The sequence below is a fragment of the Colobus angolensis genome, unplaced genomic scaffold (genome assembly GCF_000951035.1).
Source record: "Colobus angolensis palliatus isolate OR3802 unplaced genomic scaffold, Cang.pa_1.0 Scaffold137, whole genome shotgun sequence".
Lineage (NCBI taxonomy): Eukaryota > Metazoa > Chordata > Mammalia > Primates > Cercopithecidae > Colobus > Colobus angolensis.
In genome coordinates this window covers 835011-857474 of record NW_012114455.1, presented here as the reverse complement: position 1 = coordinate 857474, position 22464 = coordinate 835011, and the positions used below count along the sequence as shown (strand labels likewise).

Sequence of the window (22464 nt, the reverse complement as noted above, 5' to 3'; positions counted from 1 at the left end):
CTGCACCCAGGACCCTGGGAGATGTGTGTCTTCCCCTTGGGGACTCTCCAACTAACCACTACAGCAGCCCTGTCGGAGCCTCAGCTGTGTTTTTGTTTGTTTGTTTGTTTTTTGGGTTTTTTTTGCCTCTGCTTTGGGGCAGGGAAGGGGTCTGAGGCAGAGCTGTGTTGTTATGGGGTCCCCAGCATGGGACCCTCCCAGCTAAGGTCCCAGGAGAGCCTTGAAAGGCAGCTGCGGACTGCCACCAAAGACCAGCAGAGAGCCTCTCTTAGGCAGCTGTTGAGCCAAAGAATAGTTTTCTCTGGGTCCCCAGGCAAGTGAGAGTTCAGAAAGCGAGATCCCCACTCAGGGTCAGGCTGGCCTGATCCTTGGCTTCAAGGACCTCATGGGGAGGCTGAGAGGACCTGGGTGGGCAGTCCCGGGGCACCAGCAGCAGTCTCTGGGGTCTCTGGGTTCACTGCTCAGCCACCCCCTAAGCCTGGGCTGTAACTAAATGACTCCGAGGGTCACAGTGGCTGAATTCATTGAGAAATGTCAGCTCCCTCCCATCTCAGATGCAGTGAATTACACAGGACCAAGATCTCCCTGAGAGTCATCACTCAACTACTCCAAACACCAACCTGCCCTGACTAAGCAAGATCTCTGTCCCCTCAGTGAAGCAGGGGTCCTGGCTGGGGCCGACTCCAACAGCAGCACTCTCTGCAGCGATGCTGACCCCATGAAATATGGCTAGTGAGACTGAGGAGCTGACTTTCTAATGAGAGTGCATTTTAATTCATTTAAATTCAAGTAGCCACATCACTTACGGTACCCTATTCTCACCCAGTAGAGTAAAATCCAGTGATCCCAGGGAAGCACCTTCTTCATATGCACATACCAGGCACTACTACAAAGGCCTCTTCTCAAAGTATAAAGCACCAGGGCCCCTGCTCAGGAGGAGAGGACCCTTTTATCTTCGCTAATCATCAGGGATATTTCATTCCCTGTAGCCACTACAGGAAACTGTGGTTCTCTACCAATACTTAGAATCATGGAAAATTAACAAGAATGAGGCCTTGGACATGATCAAATCCAATGCCTTTGTTCTAATGATGAGGATATTCAGGCTCAGAGAGGTGAGGCAGCTTGCCCAAGGTCACAGGTGAAACTGGAGCAGGGTTTGACCCAGGTTTGGCTTCACTGGCTCTCAGATCTTCCTCATCCCCTGCACCACCTCTGAATACCAGCACTCTGTCACAGTGGCCCTTCCACCCTTGTCCCATAAAAGCCTGGTTAGCAACACACAGCATGGAGATTCTTGGTGGGGATATTGGGAGACCCCATGATGGAAAGGCTTCCGACCACTTGAGATGTGGTGTACGGGGACAGAAAGTGGGCTCAACAGAAGAGGGTTTCCCTGGCTCAGGCCCTGTTTCAGGCCCTATCCTAAGCTATAGGCCTCAGGGAGCCCTAGAGAAACCAGCAAAATGTCCAGACCAGCCCCAGACACAGTCAGCACACGCAAGAGTCAGTGACTGAGAGAAAAGATGCACAAACCTCAGAGACCCTTCCTGGCTGCCATGGGAATACACAAGCTCTGAGAAAATGACCATGCTGACACTCCAGCAGGCTCAGGGTCCAAGAGGAAATCCCACCTGTACTGTTGCCAGCTCCACGATTTGTGTGCAAAAGTCGCCCCTTTAAGGATCTTGGCACAGATCCCCATGGCCAATGCCTAAAGACAGAGCCAAGCCATGCAGAAGGCTGGTTCCCCAGCTTCCCAAGCAGACCCAGAAGCCACCTAAATAGTGGGGGAGGGGGCCAGCCAGAGGCTGTAAACCCAGGGTCCTTAACCTGGAGTTTCTCTGTCTAGGATATTGTCAATGAATTTGTGTGTGTATGTGTGTGTGTATGTGTGTGTGTGTACGTATTCCTTGGGAGAGAATTCATCATTCCATCAGATCCTCAAGAAGGCCATGGCACAAGCACTTTAAGAACCCTGACATTCAAAACCAGTGTTGGAGAAATTATCAGGCATTGCCATCTGCTGATGGGACTCCCCCACTGGCCGTTTCCCTGGCTTCTCAAATTCAGTGTTGTAAAAAGGAGACCCTTGGCCCACGAGAACGTCACTCTCATTTTCATGAGTAGTATGTCAGCTCACCGAGTCTTCAGGGTGTAGGTTTCCCCCTATACCAGATTTCCAATACCTACTCCATCACGTTCTTTTGGTTCTTCAGAACAGCTCTCAAACCTCTCCTCTTTTGGCCTCCACCCTAACCAGGACCCTTGACCATCCCCAGGACCTGCCCACCTCCCCACTCACTGCCAACTGCTGAAAGTCTTCATCCCTCCTCCTGCTTCTCAGGCCTCCCAGCTCCAAGCCATCCTCATGTTCCTAAAAACTTTTAGTTTTATAATATCGCCTACTTGCTTAAAAGCTTATGAACTGAGGGTAGGAAAAACACATGTCTTGAACCAGTAAGCAAGAGGATACAGGCATAATGGAAAGATCAGGAGCTTTGGAGCAGACCAGCCTGGGTTCAAATTCTGGCTCAGCTTCTTTCTAGTCTGAGAATCAGTGTTTACATCTAAAGGTAAGTTTAGGTGGGGTACAATTACAACACAGTAATAATGAATGCCCTCCTTGAAGAAGCCATGTTTCTTGTGGTGTGGTTAAGAGTTCAGACATGGAAACAGGTTCCTTGGGTGCTAACCCCATCTTCCAAAGCTACTGGTTGTGTGATATTGGATGGGTTCCTTAAGCATTCCATGCTATATATATTATAGACCTTTTCCCGTCTATAATGCAAAAGAGGATAACAATAGAGCCCACCTCCTAAGAGTGTCAGGAAGGTAGGACCTACGTAAAGAGCTCCAAGTCGTGCCTGGCATGTTGGAAGTGCTGCATGCAGGTTAGTTATTATCTGGAGGGTTTGTGGTGAGAATTAAATTAGCTGGAGCATACACAGCACCTTGCCCACAGCCTGGCATATAGTAGGTGCTCAATGGACGGCAGCATCTTTCCCTTCACTGAAAATGTGTTGAATGAGTCTGTTTTAACTCGTGGCGTTTTACATTCATGGCAAAATATCCAAGTGGGAGCACTGCAGCAGCAAGCAGTTTAAGAGGAGGGATGAGGCCTCGGGGACACTGAAGCAAGAGTGGGCCTTTGGGGTCCTCTGCAGTGAGGGGCTCACCAAAACCCCAGGAGAGGCTGAGTGCCCCTCTCTGTCAGCTAGTGTGATCCCAGCACAGGGGCAGGAGGGCCCAGTTCCCCAGGTGTAAGGGTCCTGCTGTGAGGACACAGGGTGAGGACCCTCCTGTGAAGCAGGGTGGGGGTGGGGGACTAGGAGCTATAAACCTCCTTGCCTGTGAATCCCCCAGCACCTGCTCAATATCTTCTAGGTTCTCAGGAGACCCTGAAAAGACTCGCTGTGTTATCTTCTGATGAGAAGCATCAGCAAAGACCAGGAGAGGATTATTGCTCTCAAGAAAGGCTGCAGTGGGAGCTGGCCTGGGGTGGGGAAGTGGATGCCAACTGCTTTTAGCAAGGGATGAGAGCTCTTCCCAGCCCAGAGGGCCCTGCTGGAAAAGGAGAAGCATGTGCAGAGCTCTCCTGCCCTGCGCGACGCAACCACTCTCCACACAGGGCTCAGCAGACACCAGGGAGGAAGGGCTCGCACAAAGGCGCCTAGATTTGACTTTGGAAAGCCGAGAGACATCACATTGCTCTTGGTCATGGCCCCTCCTATGGGGCCCTGCTGGCAGCTCAGAGCTTGGAATAGCTCCCAACCAGCCCTTCGATATTGCCTTAGTTGAGGAAGGGCCTCTGCAGTCATTAGCACACTTGGTACTCACAACACTGTGGTGAGAAATTTGTAATCCTACCCCCATCCGGAAAATGGGGAAACTGAGGCTTGGAACGCTTACATGGTTTGTCCAAGACAGCACTTCTGGAATGTGCTCCATTCTGTCCTTAAATCCTCGTCCCCTGCTCTGAACCTCCTACGCCTGCACCTCACCGTGCTGCCTCTCATCAAGCCCCTCTTCTTACTGGTGAGGACACTGGACCTTGGTTCACAGGGTGAGTCCCATCAACTCCTGTTCCTAGGTCAATGCCCCTCTCTGCACTGAGGCTACTTTGTCCCTGGGTTTGAGGCGGGGCGGGGTCCAGGTTATCCCGCACATAGGACAAAGCATCCATGCCTCTTGTAACAGGAAGAGCGACTCTGTATTTCATGCAGACATTCGTAAGTTATCAGCCTTACACAGAGAGAAAGAGGCACATAAATTAAAGTGGCCAACTTGTATGCACACATGCACACTGGCACGGACAGAAGGCTTGCTTTAAATGGAAAAAATTAGCAGCTTGAAACAGTAAAAATCCTCAACTTTGCCTCAGAAAGATGCAGGGCAACTTCACAGAGTTTTATGTGGCCCATAAATTAGAGCCGAGAAAGGACCTCTGCAGCATTCCTCGGTAGAGAGGGGGCTTTCTGCTGCGCAGATACGCTGTGTGGCAGCATTACAAATGTCCCAAGCAGTTTATATACAACAGCACAGCATGAGTTTGCTGGGGGATATTGGAGCTGGTAATTGCTATTCTAAAACTGGCCTTGTAAGCTTGGAGAAATGTTTTGAGGGGGGAAAAGAGCCAATTTAAGAGCTTTATAAAGCTATAAATGCCTTCTGAGCAAACCAAATGTAATCTATCTAGAGAGACAGGTCGTCCCTCAAACTCAATGGCAAAGCCCGCAATGCTGCACAGCTGACAGAAGTGACCCTGAGGGTCCCACCTAGCAAGTGGTTCACCTGTGTGGAGGCAAGGGACTGTCCCAGATGACCCCAGGACTGCCTTCAGGTCACCTCAGGGCAGTCTTCCCCACAGGCAAACAGTCCCGTGCTCACTGAGAATTCACAGCTGGTGAATTCCCTGCCAGCTTCTTTTGATTTCTTTCCCCCAAACAAGGGAAATCAAGCCCTCTCGACCTGGCTGGCCATGATTTCCTGTGTGCCACCCAGATGTCCTTTCCTCCCTGTGGCCTCTGAAACAGGGAGGCTGAGACTTGGGGGACAAACCTGGCCTGGGTTCCCCATCCAGAAAATGGGTGAACACCTCCCTTCCAGGGCTGCTGAAAGAATTAAGAAAATGTATGTAAGCACCTGCCATCCCACACTCAATAAAGGGCAGCTGTTATTATTTAATTGTTGTTATCACTTGTGGGAGGAACAAGTGTGCTCTAAGCAGAAGGCACTTTTGCGGGTCTCCACCTTCCCCAGACCCAGCTCCTGCCAGGCTCCCCCAGCGTCAGGTTAAAGGACATCATTTATGAATTCCCGCCAGCAGGACACAGGATGGACGCTGGCCCAGCTTTCCCCAGGAAACAACTGCAGTGCCTGTTTCCTGACTTAATTTGCCCTTATCTTCCCGGGCTGCCTTCAGACACATTCTTCAGCCCCAGTGCCTGTGAATGAGTGCGCAGCCCTGCCCTGGCTTTGCACGGCTCTGCCGGGACCCCGGAGCCTTCTGCCAATCCTGGTGATCAGCTCAGAGCCTCTTCACATCAGTGAGATGTATGAATTTCCCCACATTTATGGTGAGAAAAACCGAGACTCAGAGAGACCTGCTGGAATAGAAGCCAGATTCCTGCTCCCTCTACCTCTGCCCTCAGCCCTCCCCCCGCCGCAAGTCCCCAGCCTGCCCCTCATGTCTCTTCACAGTACCCTGTGCCACAATAATCCCTCTCTCTGCTCAGATGTCGATATTTCATCACGGAAAACAAAAGCCATATAATGCACAATTACCCACTTTCCATTGTGTTTTAACAGCTCTATTGACAGCACGAAGCACCACACTGGAGCAGTAGAAAGGGATTCGAGATCAAGCTTCCGGTGAAACGTGGTTTTAGTTATATGTATTTTTGTAGTTTTTGCAACACCTTATTAAAGTTGAAAGGGATATATAACAGCATTACCAGTGACGTTTTTCAACGCCATTGCAGCCGGGTTTCATCACAACCCAAAGCAAGTACGTCCCAGCCACCTCTGAAAAGGCGTTTCCTATGTCCTCGTCCAGCCCTCCTGAGCTGGCCACCCCCAGTGCACACCCCACCCAAAACACATGTCACACCACAACTTCCCAACAGTGGAGTCTAGTGATGAGATGCTTGCCTGAGGCACTGGCAGGTGACTGCACTGCGATGTCTACTGCTCAATCCCCAAATCATGAGGCTGTGGTCTTCCCTGACCCGCCACCCCCACCACTCTCTTAGAGTGAAATTATGGTGGCCTAATTGCTGTGGCCTCAGAGTTATGCCACACAAGTTTGCACCTCTGGGACATTGCTGAGGCTGTGCCACACTCCTGGCTTGCTCACTTTGGTTTCTTCTGCTTTCTAAATTCCTACGCACCTTTGAAAATGAATGCAATCCACTCACAAAATAAAATCAACACACAGGCAGTAGCCTGTGGTGACTGCAGAGTGTCCTGGACTTAGAATGACAAGATCTGTGCTTGAATCCTGCCTCTGCCATCTGCATTAGCTGGGTCTCTTTGGCCAAGTCTCTTGACTTCTTATCTCTTCATGTTTTTGTTGTTGTTTATCTACAAAATAACAGTTTAAGCTACGTTATTATAAGGGTCTTTCCAGTCCCAAGATTCCTAAATGAATACCTCTTAAGATTTTCTGGAAAGTATTTATGTTATACCTGCTAGGCACTTGGTGCCATAAGGAATGAAAAGATGAAAAAGATGCAGCTCCTGTCCTCAAGGAACCTGCAATTTCACTGTGGAGACAGGCACATGAGAACAAAAAGTGAAATTGCATCAAATAATTCCAGCCCTAGTTCAAGAAACAATATATGAAAAGTCATGAGGCAGTACATGATTAGATGCCAAATGAATTGTGCAGACAATAATTGCTCTAGGCCAAGGAGTTCAGGGGAGGAGAGAGTGCTAAGGGATGGGCTGGTCACAGAGCGCTGTATTTAAAAAATGGGAATCCCTGCTGGGCTTGAAGGATGCAGGCACGGATTTGCATCTGTGGGAACGGCCAGAGTGAGAGCCCAGGTAAGTGGATCTTCGAGAGCAAATGTTCACAGGTGGCCATCACAGAACAGGGTCAGGGGACAGAGTATCAACCAATTAGAGTGGAAATGAGACTTCATGCTGAGAAACTGAAAGAGGGAGACCAAAGCAGAAGCTGGGCTGTAAAGAGTTTTAAGTGCCAGACTAAGATGTTTGATTTGTATCCCATAAACAATAAGGAACAAAGAGGGTGAGCAGCGGAGTACCGTATTTTGAGAGAATTAATCAAGCCACGATCTACAGAATGAATCAGAAGTAAGTGGCACAAGCATGGACATCAGAGAAAAGGCACGATCAGTAAGGCACGCTCAGTGAGCCAGCAAGAGGTGACAGCATCTCAGCTAGGCTGGTGGCACTGGGAAGGCGGTGACATGCTGGGCATGGATAGGACAGCCTCAGCCTCTGATAGGTGATAGTTTCGTTCACCATTTAATTTACTGCCCAAATTGACACTTTTGAGAATGAAAAGAGAAGGCTGGGCACAGTGGCTCACGCCTATAATCCCAGCACTTTGGGAAAGAAAGGCGGGACAATCACCAGGTCAAGAGATTGAGACCATCCTGGCCAACATGATGAAAACCCATCTCTACTAAAAATAAAAAAATTAGCTGGGCATGGTGGCGGGCACCTGTAGTCCCAGCTACTCGGGAGGCTGAGGCAGGAGAATCGCTTGAACCCAGGAGGTGGAGGTTGCAGTGAGCTGAGGTCGCACCACTGCACTCCAGCCTGGTGACAGAGCAAGACTCCATCTCAAAAAAAAAAAAAAAAGAGAGAATGAAAAGAGAGCTATTAACAGTTATACTAGGACAACAGATATAAACCAGAACCATCCAGGGAAAGCAGGGATGTACGGTATTATAGAGACCAGGCAAGGAAGGAGAGGGAGGGGAAAGAGGGACTGCAAGATTTCAAACCTAGAAGACGGAAAAATTTTGGAGTTGACAGGGACAGGTGGGAGGATGGTGGAAGAAAGTGGCATAGAGTACAGAGAAAGAAGGATGAAAGGAATTTGTTTCTGGAAGGAGTTTGCTCCAGTTGAGTGGCCAGCAGATGTTTATTTTATCGAACAGAAGACCTGCATCTTATCTAAATTATTACACAGATATTTGTTAAATTGAATTGAGACAACAAAGACCTTCTGAGTTTAATCTAAAGAGGACTGATTGTTAAGGTAATGGGGCAGGGCTACCCCTCTCCCCTTGGTTTTGTGTGTTTATATATACGTACTTAGAATTTCAATAGAAGTATCTCTTGGTGGGCTTGTTCCTATCCCCTGGGCCATCTGCAGCCCAGGAAGTCTCATCATGAACCAATAACTCCAATGTGGGCTGAAAACATAAATGTGGTACCAAACGGCCAGACAGGTAGAGGAAACTCAGTGAACCCTGCTCCAAGCTGGATGGAAGAAGTAGGGAACTTAATTCACCTTCTACCCCTCTTCCCGACCATAGTGCAGCAGATGAGAACAAAAGAAAGAGGAAAGTCAACCCCAAAATGTCAAGAGAGCAAAAACTCAGCCTTCCCTTGCCCTAAGTTGATTGGGACTTTTGTGCTTAGGTCTCTTCCAATCAGACCATCGGCCAGCAACTCCTGCTGTGTCCTGTCCACACTGAGAATTAGCACCAGCACAGGACTTCTCTGCACTCTGTTCCGAGCTCATGCTCACACTTTAAAAAAAAAAAAAAAAAAAAAAAAAGGCGCATGAGGAGGAATATACAGGCCACTAGCTGGGTCTCATATCACTGTCCAGAATAGGATCTTACACAGCTCCAGTGACCCAGAAATTTGAGGCAGAAACTAACCATTGGCTATGAATTATCCAAGTACCTGTGGCTGCAATTACTTGATAAAGCTAATCTCCCTGAGCGTGTTGATTACCACTGAGTTAACAGCACAGGGGTTTGGGATAGGACATAAGTTGCTGGGCCAGAAGCTCTCCTTGAGCTGCAAACAGTTTGCTCCCAATCCTCAGAAACAGTTACCTCTCGGAACCTTCTGATAGAATCAACTCTACATGTCTCTCAGACTCATCTGTTAACACCAACATCACAGAAGAAAGAAGATGCTACAGTTTGCTGTGGCTCACAAGCTTTTTACCATGGCACACTCGTGAGGGTTGCAGCAAGCTCTTGTCAGTCACAGTGAATCCCTTGCAGCAATGAATTTCTAATGGGGGTGAAAGACTCCAGAAGACATGATCTATCAGAACAGGCTGAGAGGTGCAGTACCTTTGAGAAAGCCTTCCCTAGTTCTCCAACCCACCCCCAGGGAGGTTCTGATTCATTCCACAAAGGAGTGCAGTCCTCTCTCCCCTTGAGAATGACTGGATAGAAAACAAGTTCATTTACAAATCAGAAAACTTACCACATACACCTAACTTCCTATGAACATTTACCAGCTGTATGAATCACCTCACTCTCTTAGCATTCATTTCCTCCCCTCTAAAATGGGGGTGGTAATAATAAAAAGCTTGTCTCCAAGGGCTGTTTTAGAATCAAATGAGGTAATAAAAGTGCCTGCAACATAGTAGGAGCTTAACAAATGTTTGGGCTTCAGTTCAGCTGACATTTTAACAGTGTGATTAGTGCCCCCATGAAATTGGTATTTTCTGATTAGTGGGTATTTGCTCTGAACAAGACTCCAAATATGATTCTCCATCAGGAGAAACCCATTTGTTGGGTAATAAATCAGATGGGTGCCTCCATTCCCACCTGGTCCAGGCCACTAGAGTGACCCATCATCAAAAGGGCAGTAGACAGCTGACATCATACTCAGTGGTGAGACAGAAAGCTTTCCTCCTAATATCAGAAATAAGACAGGATGCCTCTTTCACCTGCTGTTCAATATTGGCTGGAAGTTCTAGCCAGAGTAATTAGGAAAAAAAAAAAAAAAAAAGAAATAAAAGGCATCCAAATTGAAAAGGAAAAAGTAAAACTGTTTCTATTCATACATGACATGACCCTGGATTCTATAAATCCAAAAGATCCTATAAATCTTTTGGATTCATAGAAAATCCAAAAGAATCTGCAAGAAAGTTACTAGAACTAAATAAGCATTCAGCAAAGTATACAGTTTGTGTTTCTGTATACCAGCAGTGAACAAGCTGAAGAGAAAATTAAAAATACAATTATATTTAAAATAGCATATTTTTTAAAATCTAGAAATAAATTTAACCAAGAAGATGAAAGACTTGTATACTGAAAACTACAAAACATTGCTGAAATTAGATTTAAAGAAAAAAAAAAGACATACCATGTTCATGGATAGAAAGATTTAATATTGCTTAGATGTCAATACATCTAACAAACAATCTGCAGATTCAAAGAAATCCCTATCAGAATTCCACAGTCTCTTGAGAAAAGTGGAAAAGTTAATCTCAACTTCAAATGGAATTGCAAGGGGCCTTGAATAGCCAAAATAGTCTTGAAAAAGAGGAACAAACTTGGAAATCTCATACTTCCCAACTTTAAATTTTACTGTAAATCTACAGTAATCAAAACAACATGATACTGGTATGGGGATGGACATCTAGACTGGTGGAATTGAGTCAAGAGTCCAGAGATAAAGCCAAACAGCTATGGCCACATTGATCATTGGCAAGGTGGGCAAGTCCATTCAATGGGGAAAGAACAATCTCTTCAATAAATGGTGCTGAGAAAACTGATTTCCATATGCAAAAGAATAAATTTGGACCCCTACCTCACACCCCATACAAAAAATAACTCAAAATGGATCAACAACCTAAATATAAGAGTTAAAGCTATAATATTCTTAGAAGAAAATAAAAGTGATAAATCTTCATGACCTTGGATTTGATAATGATTCTTAGCTATGTCACCAAAAGCACAAGCAACAAAAGAAAAATATATAAATTAGACTTCATCAAAATTAAAAGCTTTTGTGCATCAAAGGACAATATTTGTTTTTGTTTGTTTGTTGAGACCAGGTCTCTTTCTGCACTCAGGCTGGAGTGCAGTGGTGCAATCACAGTTCATTGTAGCCTTAAACTCCTGGGCTCAATCTATCCTCCCACCTCAACCTCCTGAGTAGCTGGGACTACAGGCACATGCCACCATGCCCAGCTAATTTTTTATTTTTTTGTGGAGACAGAGTCTCACCATGTTGCCCAGACTGGTCTCAAACTCCTGGGCTCAAGTGATCTGCCTGCCTCAGTCTACCGAAGTTCTGGGATTACAGGCATGAGCCACTGTGCCTGTTCCAAAGGACATTATCATGAAGTAAAAAAGAAACCTCCAGAATGGGAGAAAATATTTGCGTATTTTCCCTGATAAGGGGTTAATGTCCAGAATATATAAATAAGTCCTACAACACAACAACAAAAACATAAACAACCCAATTTAAAAATGGGCATAGAATTTGACTAGATCTTGCTCCAAAAAAGATATACAAATATCTAATAACGAAAAGACATTCAACATCATTCAACATTAGGAAAATGAAAATCAAAACCACAATGAGATACCACTTCACATTCTATCTTCACAATGGGATACTATAATGGCTACAATTAAAAAAAAAAAAAAAAAACCAGAAAATAGCAAATGTTGGTCAGCATGTGAAAAAACTGAGATTCTTGTGCATTGCTGATGGGAATGTAAAATGATGCAGCTGTTGTGGAAAACAGTTTGGTGGTTCCTCAAAAAGTTAAACTTAGAATTAACTAGAGGCCAGGCGCGGTGGCTCAAGCCTATAATCCCAGCACTTTGGGAGGCCGAGATGGGTGGATCACGAGGTCAGGAGATCCAGACCATCCTGGCTAACACGGTGAAATCCCGTCTCTACTAAAAAATACAAAAAACTAGCCGGGCGAGGTGGCAGGCGCCTGTAGTCCCAGCTACTCGGGAGGCTGAGGCAGGAGAATGGTGTAAACCTGGGAGGCGGAGCTTGCAGTGAGCTGAGATCTGGCCACTGCACTCCAGCCTGGGCGACAGAGTGAGACTCCATCTCAAAAAAAAAAAAAAAAGAATTAACTAGAATATGACCCAGCGATTCCACTACTAGGTATGTGTCCAAAAGAACTGAAAACAGGGACTCAAATGATACTTGCATATCAATGTAAGTATTGATATGCAATACTTGCAGCATTGCTTACAATAGCCAGAAAGTGGAAACAACCTACATGTCTATCAACAGATGAATGGATGAACAAAATGTGGTGTCTACATTCAATGAAATACTCATCTATAAGGAGGAATGAAATTCTGATACATGTTACGGCACAGATCAATCTTAAAAACATTATGCTAAGTGAAACAACCATACACAAAAGGACAAATATATTATGATTCTGCTTATATGAAGCATATATAATAGTCAAATTCATAGAGACAGAAAGTGGATGAGAGGTTACCAGGGCAGAATGCAGAGTTATTGCTTAATAGGTACAGAGTTTCTGTCTGAAGTGATAAAATGTTTTGGAAATACATATGGTGGAGTTTGCACAACTGTGTGAATGTAATGCCACTGAATTGCACACTTGAAAATGGTTAAAATGGCAGATTTTATGTTATGCGTGTTTTACCACCAAGAAAAGGACAATAGAAAAGGTAGAGTGTAGTTAATTATGTAATTTCTTATGTAAAATGAATTGAACTCAGAGAGCCCAACCAAACAAATGAAACTAGACTTCTTTCAAGCTCAAACTCAGTAACTGTAAATGTACACAGGCTTTGCAACAGCCTTGACTCGGGCTGAAGCATGGAGCCCCTGGGCACAGAGCTGCAGGGCTGAGGACAATGAACAAATGCCAGGAGGCAACGGTGCAGAGGTGCTAGAATCAGGTACCTGCAAACAGGGTGGGACTCAATCCATGTTTATTGAGCACCTATTATGTGCCAGGTACCATACATGAAATGGTAAACAGTGAGTAACCTGCCTGGGCCACTTGTCCTTGGCCTGTCCTCTGAGGTCTGAGCAGAAGTCCCTTGAGCCCTGGACCTTGCCTACCCATCATGGTGTCTTTCTTCACGGTTTGTTTCTAGTTTCAAGTGTAAAGACTGTGTAGATGGAAAAGTATTCTACAGATGCGGGATGGTTTTGCTGTCATTCCTGTTATCACTGGGGATTTACTAGGTCTTCTTGGGAGACAGATGCCAGCCTAGCCAGCCTCCAACGCAAGGCCAGGAAAGCAATCAGAGGGTCCTAGGTGTGAGAAGAGGTTCTGAGCAGAGGGCAGGGAATGGCAATCAGCACAGGCAGGTTCCAGAGGCTCCAGCCTCTAACCAGCAAGGAGCCCAGTGCTGCAGGCTATGCTCCCCTAGAGCAGGCTGCTTTCTTCTTTCCACATGGGTGGACTCAGTGCCCCACCATGCAGTAGGGTCTTTGCTCATTATCTTACTCACACACACTCTTGTTTATGGCTCCCCTCTCTCTATCTATTTAGTCCCACCCAACCTTCAAAGCCTGGCTCATGGGAGACAGGGTTTCTAATGGAAAAATTTAGATGCAGATGGGTCTGGATTCTAAATCTCAACTTACCAGCTGTGTGGCTTGGGCCTTTGCCATATGTGAAAATGGGGATAGTCATCCCCACATTCCAAGCCTGCTGAAGGGGAATGAGTGTCAAGGGTCTGCCACACCATCCACCTCTTCCAGAAGTCTCCCCTATCCTTGCTGTCTACTTTCTGTCCTTCCTCTGAGAGCATCACTCTTATGAGTGTCACTCATTTGGTAATGAGTCTTCTCTGTCCTGTAACATCTCTTGTGGGGAACCGCCCTCAGGTATTGTGATGTAACTCCTTCAATATCATTAAACTTTCCGTGGTTTCCATGCTTCTCTCCCCACTCAAACTGTCTGCTCCTTCATGTAGAGACCAAATCTTGGCATCTTTTATCTCCCTCCGTGGTGGCTAGAACACAGTGGGCGCTAAATAAATTGAAAATGTATTTGAGGCAAATGGAGGGTCCACAGGCAACAGAAAAAACCCCACAGGAAACAGATCACATTTGCTCAGAGTAATAGCCCATTCACGTTCCCCACTCTGGATGCAGGCGTTCCCTGCCCACACTGGCACTTCACGAACACTCCATTCATTGAGCACATGAAATCTGCTGATGCCCTCAGCTTAGCAAGGTCAACCGTAGTGGCTAATCCAGAAAAATATTCACTCTGAAAAAAATCACCTCTTTTTGTGAATTTTAGAATGTCTTTAGAAATGGTGTTTATCTTCTTAGTTTAGTGTGACCATTTAAAAGAGTAAATGTAAAAAAAAAAGTTAATTAAAAAAACAGTCAGTGTCTTATGAGCATAGCTCACCCTCCATTAGAGAGAGGTGGCTCAGAGAGTAGGCTGAAGTGGCAGAGGGTAGCTGGCCAGGGATTTAATATACGTCACCAATAATCCTCAAAGCAGGCAAGCTACTTTCAGAAAAAGGATTCATTGCATGCTACAGCCACCATGTGCCTTGTCCCTTGGAGCTGAAAAGACTTCCCAAGCCTGTTGAACCAGGAGATCCCTGGGCTAGGGGCCGGGAAAGCCTGGGTGCTGATCTTGGGATGAGTTACCACCTCCCTGGGTGTCAAGGTCCTCATATCAGAGAAGGCCAAATTAAACCAGAGGCTCTCTGTGGTCCCTCTTGCAAGTTTCATTGATTCCAAACAGTAATGAGCCTTCCTATTTTCCAGAAAGTCAAATAAGCCAGGGAAAGGGGAAAAAGACACACTTAAAGCCCCAGGATTCTGGACCTCAGCCCAGCCTTGAGGGCAGGGACAACGGCAGTTCTCCTATCTTCACCTCTCTCCCCACAAAAAATCCAAGGGTCCTTCCCCAGACCCTTCTCTGTAGCTGCTGGCAGGCCAGGACAGTGCTATGAAATGGGCAAGGTGCCATGAATTTGGAGGAGCTGGGGAGGCCAGTTTCACAACCCAGCTATCCTAAGAGAAAGAGGCTATTTCTTCCCATCCAAACCCAACACTGGTAATAAATGTAATGGCTCAGATGGCTTAGCCTGTTGTATGTAACATCTGTAATATGCCAGGTACTTTATTTGCCTTGGGCCATTCGAGTCCCAAAACAGCACCATGACATAGTTATTACAGTCCCCACATTTACAAATGAGGACACTGAGGCTCAACTTAAGACATTTGGCCAAAGTCAAGGTGATGGTACACAGCCGATGGGAGATTTGAACCCTGGTCCGTCTACAGCCAAAGCCTTTTACCTTTCAGTTAGATCTTCCATAGACATCTATCTGCCTGTCTCTGGGGGATTCAGCCACATGGAGGGGGCAATGGGACAGCCTTTAGTGGGTGCATGAGCCTTCAGTTCCATCACATTCTCTCCCTCTCTCCTGACTCATAGGGCAACCAACTGCCTGCCCAGGTTACCTGAGACAGGGGGCACCCCAGACACAGACTTTCAGTGTGAAAGCCATTACAATTCTGGGCAAACTGGGATGGTTAGCCAACCTCCGACTGAGACTTCTTTGTGCTTTATGGCTCCATAACAAAGCAAGTGTGTTTTTAGAATGCAAACATAATTGAGGGACATTATCAGTAACTCCACTGAGGAGAGCAGCTTTAGGCCTGTCCCCTAGTGCAGCCCCAAAAATCCAGGTCACACGATCAAAGAAACCTCACTGTGTCCCAGCTCCAAGCTAAGACTGAGGGTAGCCAGACTGGGTTGAACTGGAGATTGCGGGAGGTGGACAGAGAAAGGAAGTAGTCTGTAACGGAAGGCAAATGGGCCAGATTCCTTAAAAACATTAAGCCATGAAATGCTCATTGCACCCCCATAGCATGGGGTTACTGGCCCATTTTACAGAAGAAGCAGCCATCTTGGCATTTTGGAGACCATTTAGAGGATCTTCTCTGAATCTCCCAAATATTTAAGAAGGCTAGATCCTGAGGGGCTCACCAAGAGACTCCTCTCCCAAAATAGGCAAAGCCCCCATGACACAAGCCCATGGGGAACTATTTCTATGGGAGAGAGAGGCCAGGCCAGTGCCAAGTCCTGCTCCCAGCCCTCACTGGGCGGCTGGTAAACGACCTTGTTCAGGTTTGTTGCTCCCAAATGCATGTATTAAGGGAGGAGACTCCTCCGTACCACAAGTCCCTCATCAGACTCCTAACCACTGTTCCCTTCCACCTGAGGATGGAAAATCAGGAGGGCAAAGCCTCTCTCCTGCTATCCAAACATTCTGCTTTCTTCAGGCAGCACCTCCCCCAGGAAGCCATCCCACACCACTCCAGCCTGCAGTGTAACCTCCTCCCTTGACCTCACTCCACTGCTTCATAATGCATCTCGCATTCTTGTCTTGTGCTATTATTTAACTTAATGTATAAGAGGATAGGTGCTGGTGAGAGACCACCTGGCTTCAAATCCTGGCTTCTCCTCTTACTAGCCGTGTGGCTTTGAGCAAGTTGCTAAACCTCTCTGTGCCTCAGTTTACTTAAAATGTGAAAGAGGTATGGCAACATCCCCATAGAGTCATAGTGAGAACTGAATAAGTGAATAGGCATAAAGTTTTCAGAACAGTGCCTGGTATGTGATAAGCACTAGTTAATGTTTGCTAGCATTATTTTAATGTTAGTATCGATGTTAGTAAGCATTGTCTCCCTAGCTAAACTAGAAGTTCCTGAAGCGCAGGACTAGAATCTGATACTTCTTGCATTCTCCACCTTAGGCAGACTCCACCAAGTCAAAGCTAAATAATCATTTCCTGTAGATTGACCTTGACAGAAAACATTCATTTTACCTCCTGGGAGAGAAGTATGTCTGCCTGTTAGTTGCCAATAGCTGCCTTTACCAACATCCCGCATGGTGGCCCAAGGAGCAGTGCCAGAGATCTTGGAGTGAAATTACAGCCCTTCAGGCCATGTGGCCCCAGAAGCAGAACACCAGGAAGCTGGAGACCACAGAGTAAACCCCCTTTTTTCCTCAGGAGCTGTGTCATGCAAAAAAGCCAAAGCTTCGTGAAGAGTCCTGGAGTAAATCCCAGAGGCTTTGGTTCTCATTCTGGCTCCAAGCTCTGTGACCTTTCACAAGCCCCTGAAGTACCTCCCTGGGCCTCTGTTTACTCAGTTGTTAAATGAGAGTTGCTCAAAGACCGATGACTTAGTTCCTTCCAATTCTGACATTCCATGAGTCAATTTCAGAGTAAGGGAAAAAGCGTCTTTGAATGAACCTGACACATCATTTCACGAACAAACAGCTTTCCCCATTCATTCACTCATTCATTCATTCCACAAACATTGCCTGGGCTTTTACTACAGCCAAGTACTATTCCAGATTAGAGCAGAGGGGAAAAAAAAAGAGACAGAATCCAACAATCGCTCTAAAGAAAAATAAAGATGGAAAGGGAGAGCCAGGGAGGGGACAAAAGGGATTTCATTTTAGATGGGAAATGAGGAAAGCCTCATTGAGAAGATGATATTGGAGGGGAAACCTGAAAAAGCAAGCAAGCAAGCCATGCAGATATCCAGGGAAAGAGTGCTCCTGGCAGAAGGACCAGTACGTGCAGGGGCCCTCAGGCAGGAGCATGCATGGCTGTTTCAGTTACAACAGGGGCGTCTAGAAGGCCCGTGTGCCTGGAGTGAGCAGGACAGTGACAGGACATGAATCGGGGAGGTGAAGATTCAGCCACAGGGAGGACTTTAGCTTTTGTTCAGTTACAAACCCAGATCATCTAAGTTTTAACGTCAATGAATTTGATGCCATTCACATATATGCTGAGGGCAAAATACCTAATGCATTTGTTCATTTTTACCTCTACCTCCACCATCATGGATCTGCAATCTATTTATAATTTTTATTGTCATTATGTTCATTTGGGGGCAGAAAAACTGAGGCTTGGAAACATCTGTTTCTCTGTCCAGGACTATAGCCAAATGCTGGCCTGGTCTCCATGTCAGAATCTCAGACTCGGTTTACCCACCCCTCCCCGCAGGTGCAGCCCTGCTTCAGAGTCAGACTCCAGGGGTTCTCTCGCAAGCTCCTCTAAGGCACAGCTCAGTGACTCACATCTGACCCGCCCCTCTGCTGCAGCCCCCCAGCTGCCCGTCAGCCCTTGCAGGCACAGCCCTTCCTCCCTGCCAGGGGCCTTCAACCCTATGTTCCCCCTGCCTGGGACGGGATTTTCCTTCCATCTTTTCTCAGTTTTGCCTTATCTCCCTTCAGGCTCAGCTCAAACATCACTCCCCAGGGAGGCCCTGCCCTGCTCTCTCTAGATAAAATCTTCCTGTTGAAGAATGCTCCCACAGTGTTAGGCTCTTCTCCTCAAAGCTTGTATGTCACTCATATTCTCACATTTATTCATGTGATTTTTAAAAAGTAACATCTCTGTTCGTCATCTAACTGTGAACCCTATCAGGATAGAAGCCACCGGAGTTTGCTCACCTTTCTATCCCTGGCACCAAGATAATCCTGGGCACATGCTCAGGATACCTAATAAATACTTGAGGAATAAGTGAATGAAAGAATGAATAAATCCTCAGGCCTTCTGTTCATTGAGCCCAGGGGACACATGGTGGAACAAACACAGGGTTCATTGGTTGGTTCTACAGGTGTGGCCGGAGCCACGAAACACATGGGAGAGGGCAAGGCTTGGAGGCAAAGGACCTGTGCCATCCGAGCCCGACACCACACTGCGCACTTTACACGGGCTATCTCCTTTCGTTGTCCTGGCTGCCACTTGAGTTGAGAATTACTGTACCATCTTACAGATAAGAGAACTGAGGCTCAGGAGACACGTTTTCCTGGGTCATATAGCAAGTGTTTCTGTAGTTAAGCCCAGTCTTTGATGCTAAGGACTATGCTCTGCCCCAACTGCCCTGCCCTAGACAGTTTCTTTCTCTCTTTCTTTTCTTTTCCTTTCTTTCCTTTCTTTTCCTTCCTTCTTTCCTTCCTTCCTTCCTTCCTTTCTTCCTTCCTCCTCTCCCTCTCTCCCTCCCTCCCTCCTTCTTTCCTTCCTTCCTTCCTTCCTTCCTTCCTTCCTTCCTTCCTTCCTTCCTTCCTTCCTTTCCTTCTTTCTTTCTTTCTTTTTTTCTTGAGACAGAGTTTCGCTCTGTCGCCCAGGCTGGAGTGTAGTGGCACGATCTTGGCTCACTGCAACCTCCACCTCCTGGGTTCAAGCGATTCTCCTGCCTCAGCCTCCCAAGTAGCTGGGACTACAGGCATGCACCACCACGCCCCGCTAATTTTGTATTTTAATAGAGATGGGATTTCTCCATGTTGGTCAGGCTGGTCCCAACCTGAGGTGATCCCCCCACCTCAGCCTCCCAAAGTGCTGGGATTACAGGCGTAAGCCACCACATGCCCTGGGCAGTTTCTAACCCTCTGCCACTGATTTCCTGTGTTACCTTAGGTAAGTTACTGTTCCTCTCTGAGCTTCAGTTTCCCCATATATAAAATACGATGGTTGGAATGGATGGATGGATGGATGGATGGATGGATGGATGGATGGATGGATGGTTTCACGTGTCCTTTCTAGTTCTGAGATGTTCTGACTTGAAGATTCTATGCTTCTAAATTTATAAAATCAAAAAAATGAGCATTAATGTACCTCACTCAATGTCAAAACACAGTAGACAATTTACAAATGTTCATTTCCTCCCTCTCTCCCTCCCTTCCTTCCTACTCCCAGTTATAAAGATTCTCTGCCTCACAGCCCTCCTTGAGGCCACCTGTGCTGTCTGGTTCTTCCAAGACACCCAGAACACTGCTTCCCCTGCTTCTGTGAAGCCTCCCCAGGCTCTGACATTGCTGTCCCAGCCAGCTCAGGATCTTTAGTCAGCCGTTCTAGCTGCGTTCCCCAGAGAGGCCCACAGCCCACAGCCTTCCTGCTCGCACTTCCTCCTGCCTCCTGCCTCTGAAGGGGTACCTGGGTCCCGTGCAGCACTGTGGGGAGAGAGAAGGAAGTGACGGGAAAGGAACTAACACATACGAGCACCTTCCGTGGCCAGGACTGGAGCAAGATCTTTGCTGTTACCTCACTGAATCCCCTGCACGGCGACATTGTTGCTCCCATTTCACAAAAGGGAAGAAACTAAGGCTCAGACAGGTTAAGAAGTTGCCCAGGATCACATAGCCAGCAAGCAGCAGAAGCTGGGCTTTAACCCCTGCCTGAGCCCAAAGCAGGTACCTTTTGCTAACTCTGACGATGCCCGAACCCTAGGCAGGAGGCCACTGGCCTCCTGTTACATGTGGATTTATAGCCCTTGTCACTTAAACCCATCAGTCTCTCTCTAGCCTCCCCCTGCTGTCTCTCCTCACTGCCCCCCTCCAAATTACAAGACTGCAAAATATTCACAAATTTCCCTCAGTGTTTCCAAAGGGAAGACACAGCCCTGGTCACTGCACCGAGTCCTCAGAAGACATTGTCCCTCTGTGGCTGGTGCTGAGCAAAATGGGCTGAGTCATTTCTCCCCCCATCACAGCTGCTGCCCATGAGGGCTTTCCAGAAATCAGACTTAGGTAAACCGTGAACATGAACATTGCAAGGAAGCCCTAGGGTATCACCAAGACCCTAACTGGGGCTGTAGGAAGAATGCGGAAGGGATGCCTGAATTTTCTAAAGGCTCCCTGAAAACCACGTCCTCAAGGAGCACAGGATGGCAGACGAGGGGCACGGGGGTGTGGGAATGGCATCCTGCTCTGTGATGCGACAGGGAAGCTCGGGTGAGAGCAGAATCCCTGGCAGCATTCTCCTGGTGCCCGACTGTCTTCCTCTCACCTTGTTCTGCCCTTGCCTGGGATGGAAAACAAGGCGCTGGGAAAGAAGGGGCTGGTCCACTCTCTCCCCAGGAAGGGCCCCACAGGAGGGACAAAACTCAGCACGAGGTCAGGCCAGGCCAGCCCAAGGTGACTAGAGTTCCTGTGCCTACTCTTACCTAGTTCACGGCAAGTCTCCCTTCATGCCTTAGCTTGAAGCTCGCTTCCTCCAGGATGCCCTCCAAAACCCCCCCGGACCCCCACCGTAGGTCATGCTCCCTGTTGAGGCCCTCACGGCTTCCTGGACTTCTGGATGGTTCTTGTGGTTTAACTAATTACCCACAGAACTTGAACGTCTTCCTCTCCCATGGTCTGTGAGCCCTCCCGGCAGGAACCCATCTGTCTAGTTCACGGTCATATCCCCAGCGCCTCCGCAGGGTCTGACACGTAGCAGGCACTCAGTAAAAGTCTATCTAGTGAATGTGACTAGCAAGAAGGGGACCAAGGCCCGCTTCAAGCCAACAGGACCTGGTGGAGACCAACCCCCACCTCACCCCAGGCCCCTGACAGCCTCCCATACAGGATTAGATGGGAAAACCTACTTGAGAACAACCACGGGCACTTAGAAGGCCCCAATTCCAGCTGGTTGACTCTGAGCTTGAATTGGCAAAACTACCGGGTGCTCAGGGATCCCAGGGGGACTCATGCCTGCCACAGCCACAAGGAAGTCATGGAAAGCCACCCTGCCAGCTTTGAATCACCTAAACATGGTTGTCATCACGCTGTGAGTGAGTATGAGAAGGCGTGTGAATTTGTGTGTATACTCTATTTTAAACTAATAAGAAACATATAGTCTGTGCCAACCAATTTTCTCCCCCACATATTACATGCAAGGCACTGTGTAGGCGCTGTCATTTATGTTTATACAACATGTATAACACATCCACATACATTCACTCACTTGATCTTCCCCACAGCCCTGACAGTAGGTGTTATTGCCACCAGCTGACTGGCGGGGAAAGTGAGGCCAGCTCTGAAGGCCCACAGTGAGCAGAGGGCTCTATCAAGGCCCACACCCATACCTGTTGCTTGTTCTACCCTGGCCGGCCTCACTCATAGCTGGGTGACCTTGGGCAAATTCTCTTACCCTCTCTGAGCCTCACTTTTCTTCTTGGGTCTACATCGATGACTCAACAAAATAGTGGTGACAGCCCCCAGCACAGGGCCCGGCACAGAGCCTACCACACAGCAAAGGAGCCTCCACTCGTCTGTGGCCTTCATGCTGGAGGTCTTGCACAGCTACCCAGAAATCACAGAGCTCAGGGAACATCGTTCTCCTGCCTTTACCTGCAAGCTAGCTGTGGCAGCCTCTCTCCCCAGAGCCCAGTTCCACCACAGCCAGGCCAAGGCCACCAGAACCAGGACTCTGTGCAGCAGAAATGCTGGGAAGTTCCCATCACCCCTGCCAGCAGCCAATGGTGCTCTGTGGAGGACTGCCTGGGATTGAAGCTCCCCTTCCTTCCTTCCTTCCTTCCTTCTTTCCTCCCTCCCTCCCTCCTTCCTTCCTTCCTTCCTTCCTTCTTTCCTCCCTCCCTCCCTCCTTCCTTCTTTCCTTTCCTTCCTTCCTCCCTCCTTCTTTCCTTTCCTTCCTTCTCTCCCTCCCTCCTTCCCTCCCTCCCTCCCTCCCTCCTTCCTTCCTTCCTTCCTTCCTTCATTCCTCCCTCCCT

General features: G+C 47.5%; 1 protein-coding gene across 1 annotated transcript in view; it reads right to left on the bottom strand.

Annotated features, from left to right (window-relative positions):
- PKNOX2 (PBX/knotted 1 homeobox 2) overlaps positions 1–13763 on the bottom strand; it is a 251547-nt gene extending 237784 nt beyond the window's left edge. The window contains exon 1 of the mRNA XM_011934594.1: positions 13567–13763. The gene's annotated coding sequence lies outside the window, so the exon portion shown is untranslated. The remainder of the gene's footprint in view (positions 1–13566) is intronic.
- Between the last annotated feature and the right edge of the window lie 8701 nt (positions 13764–22464).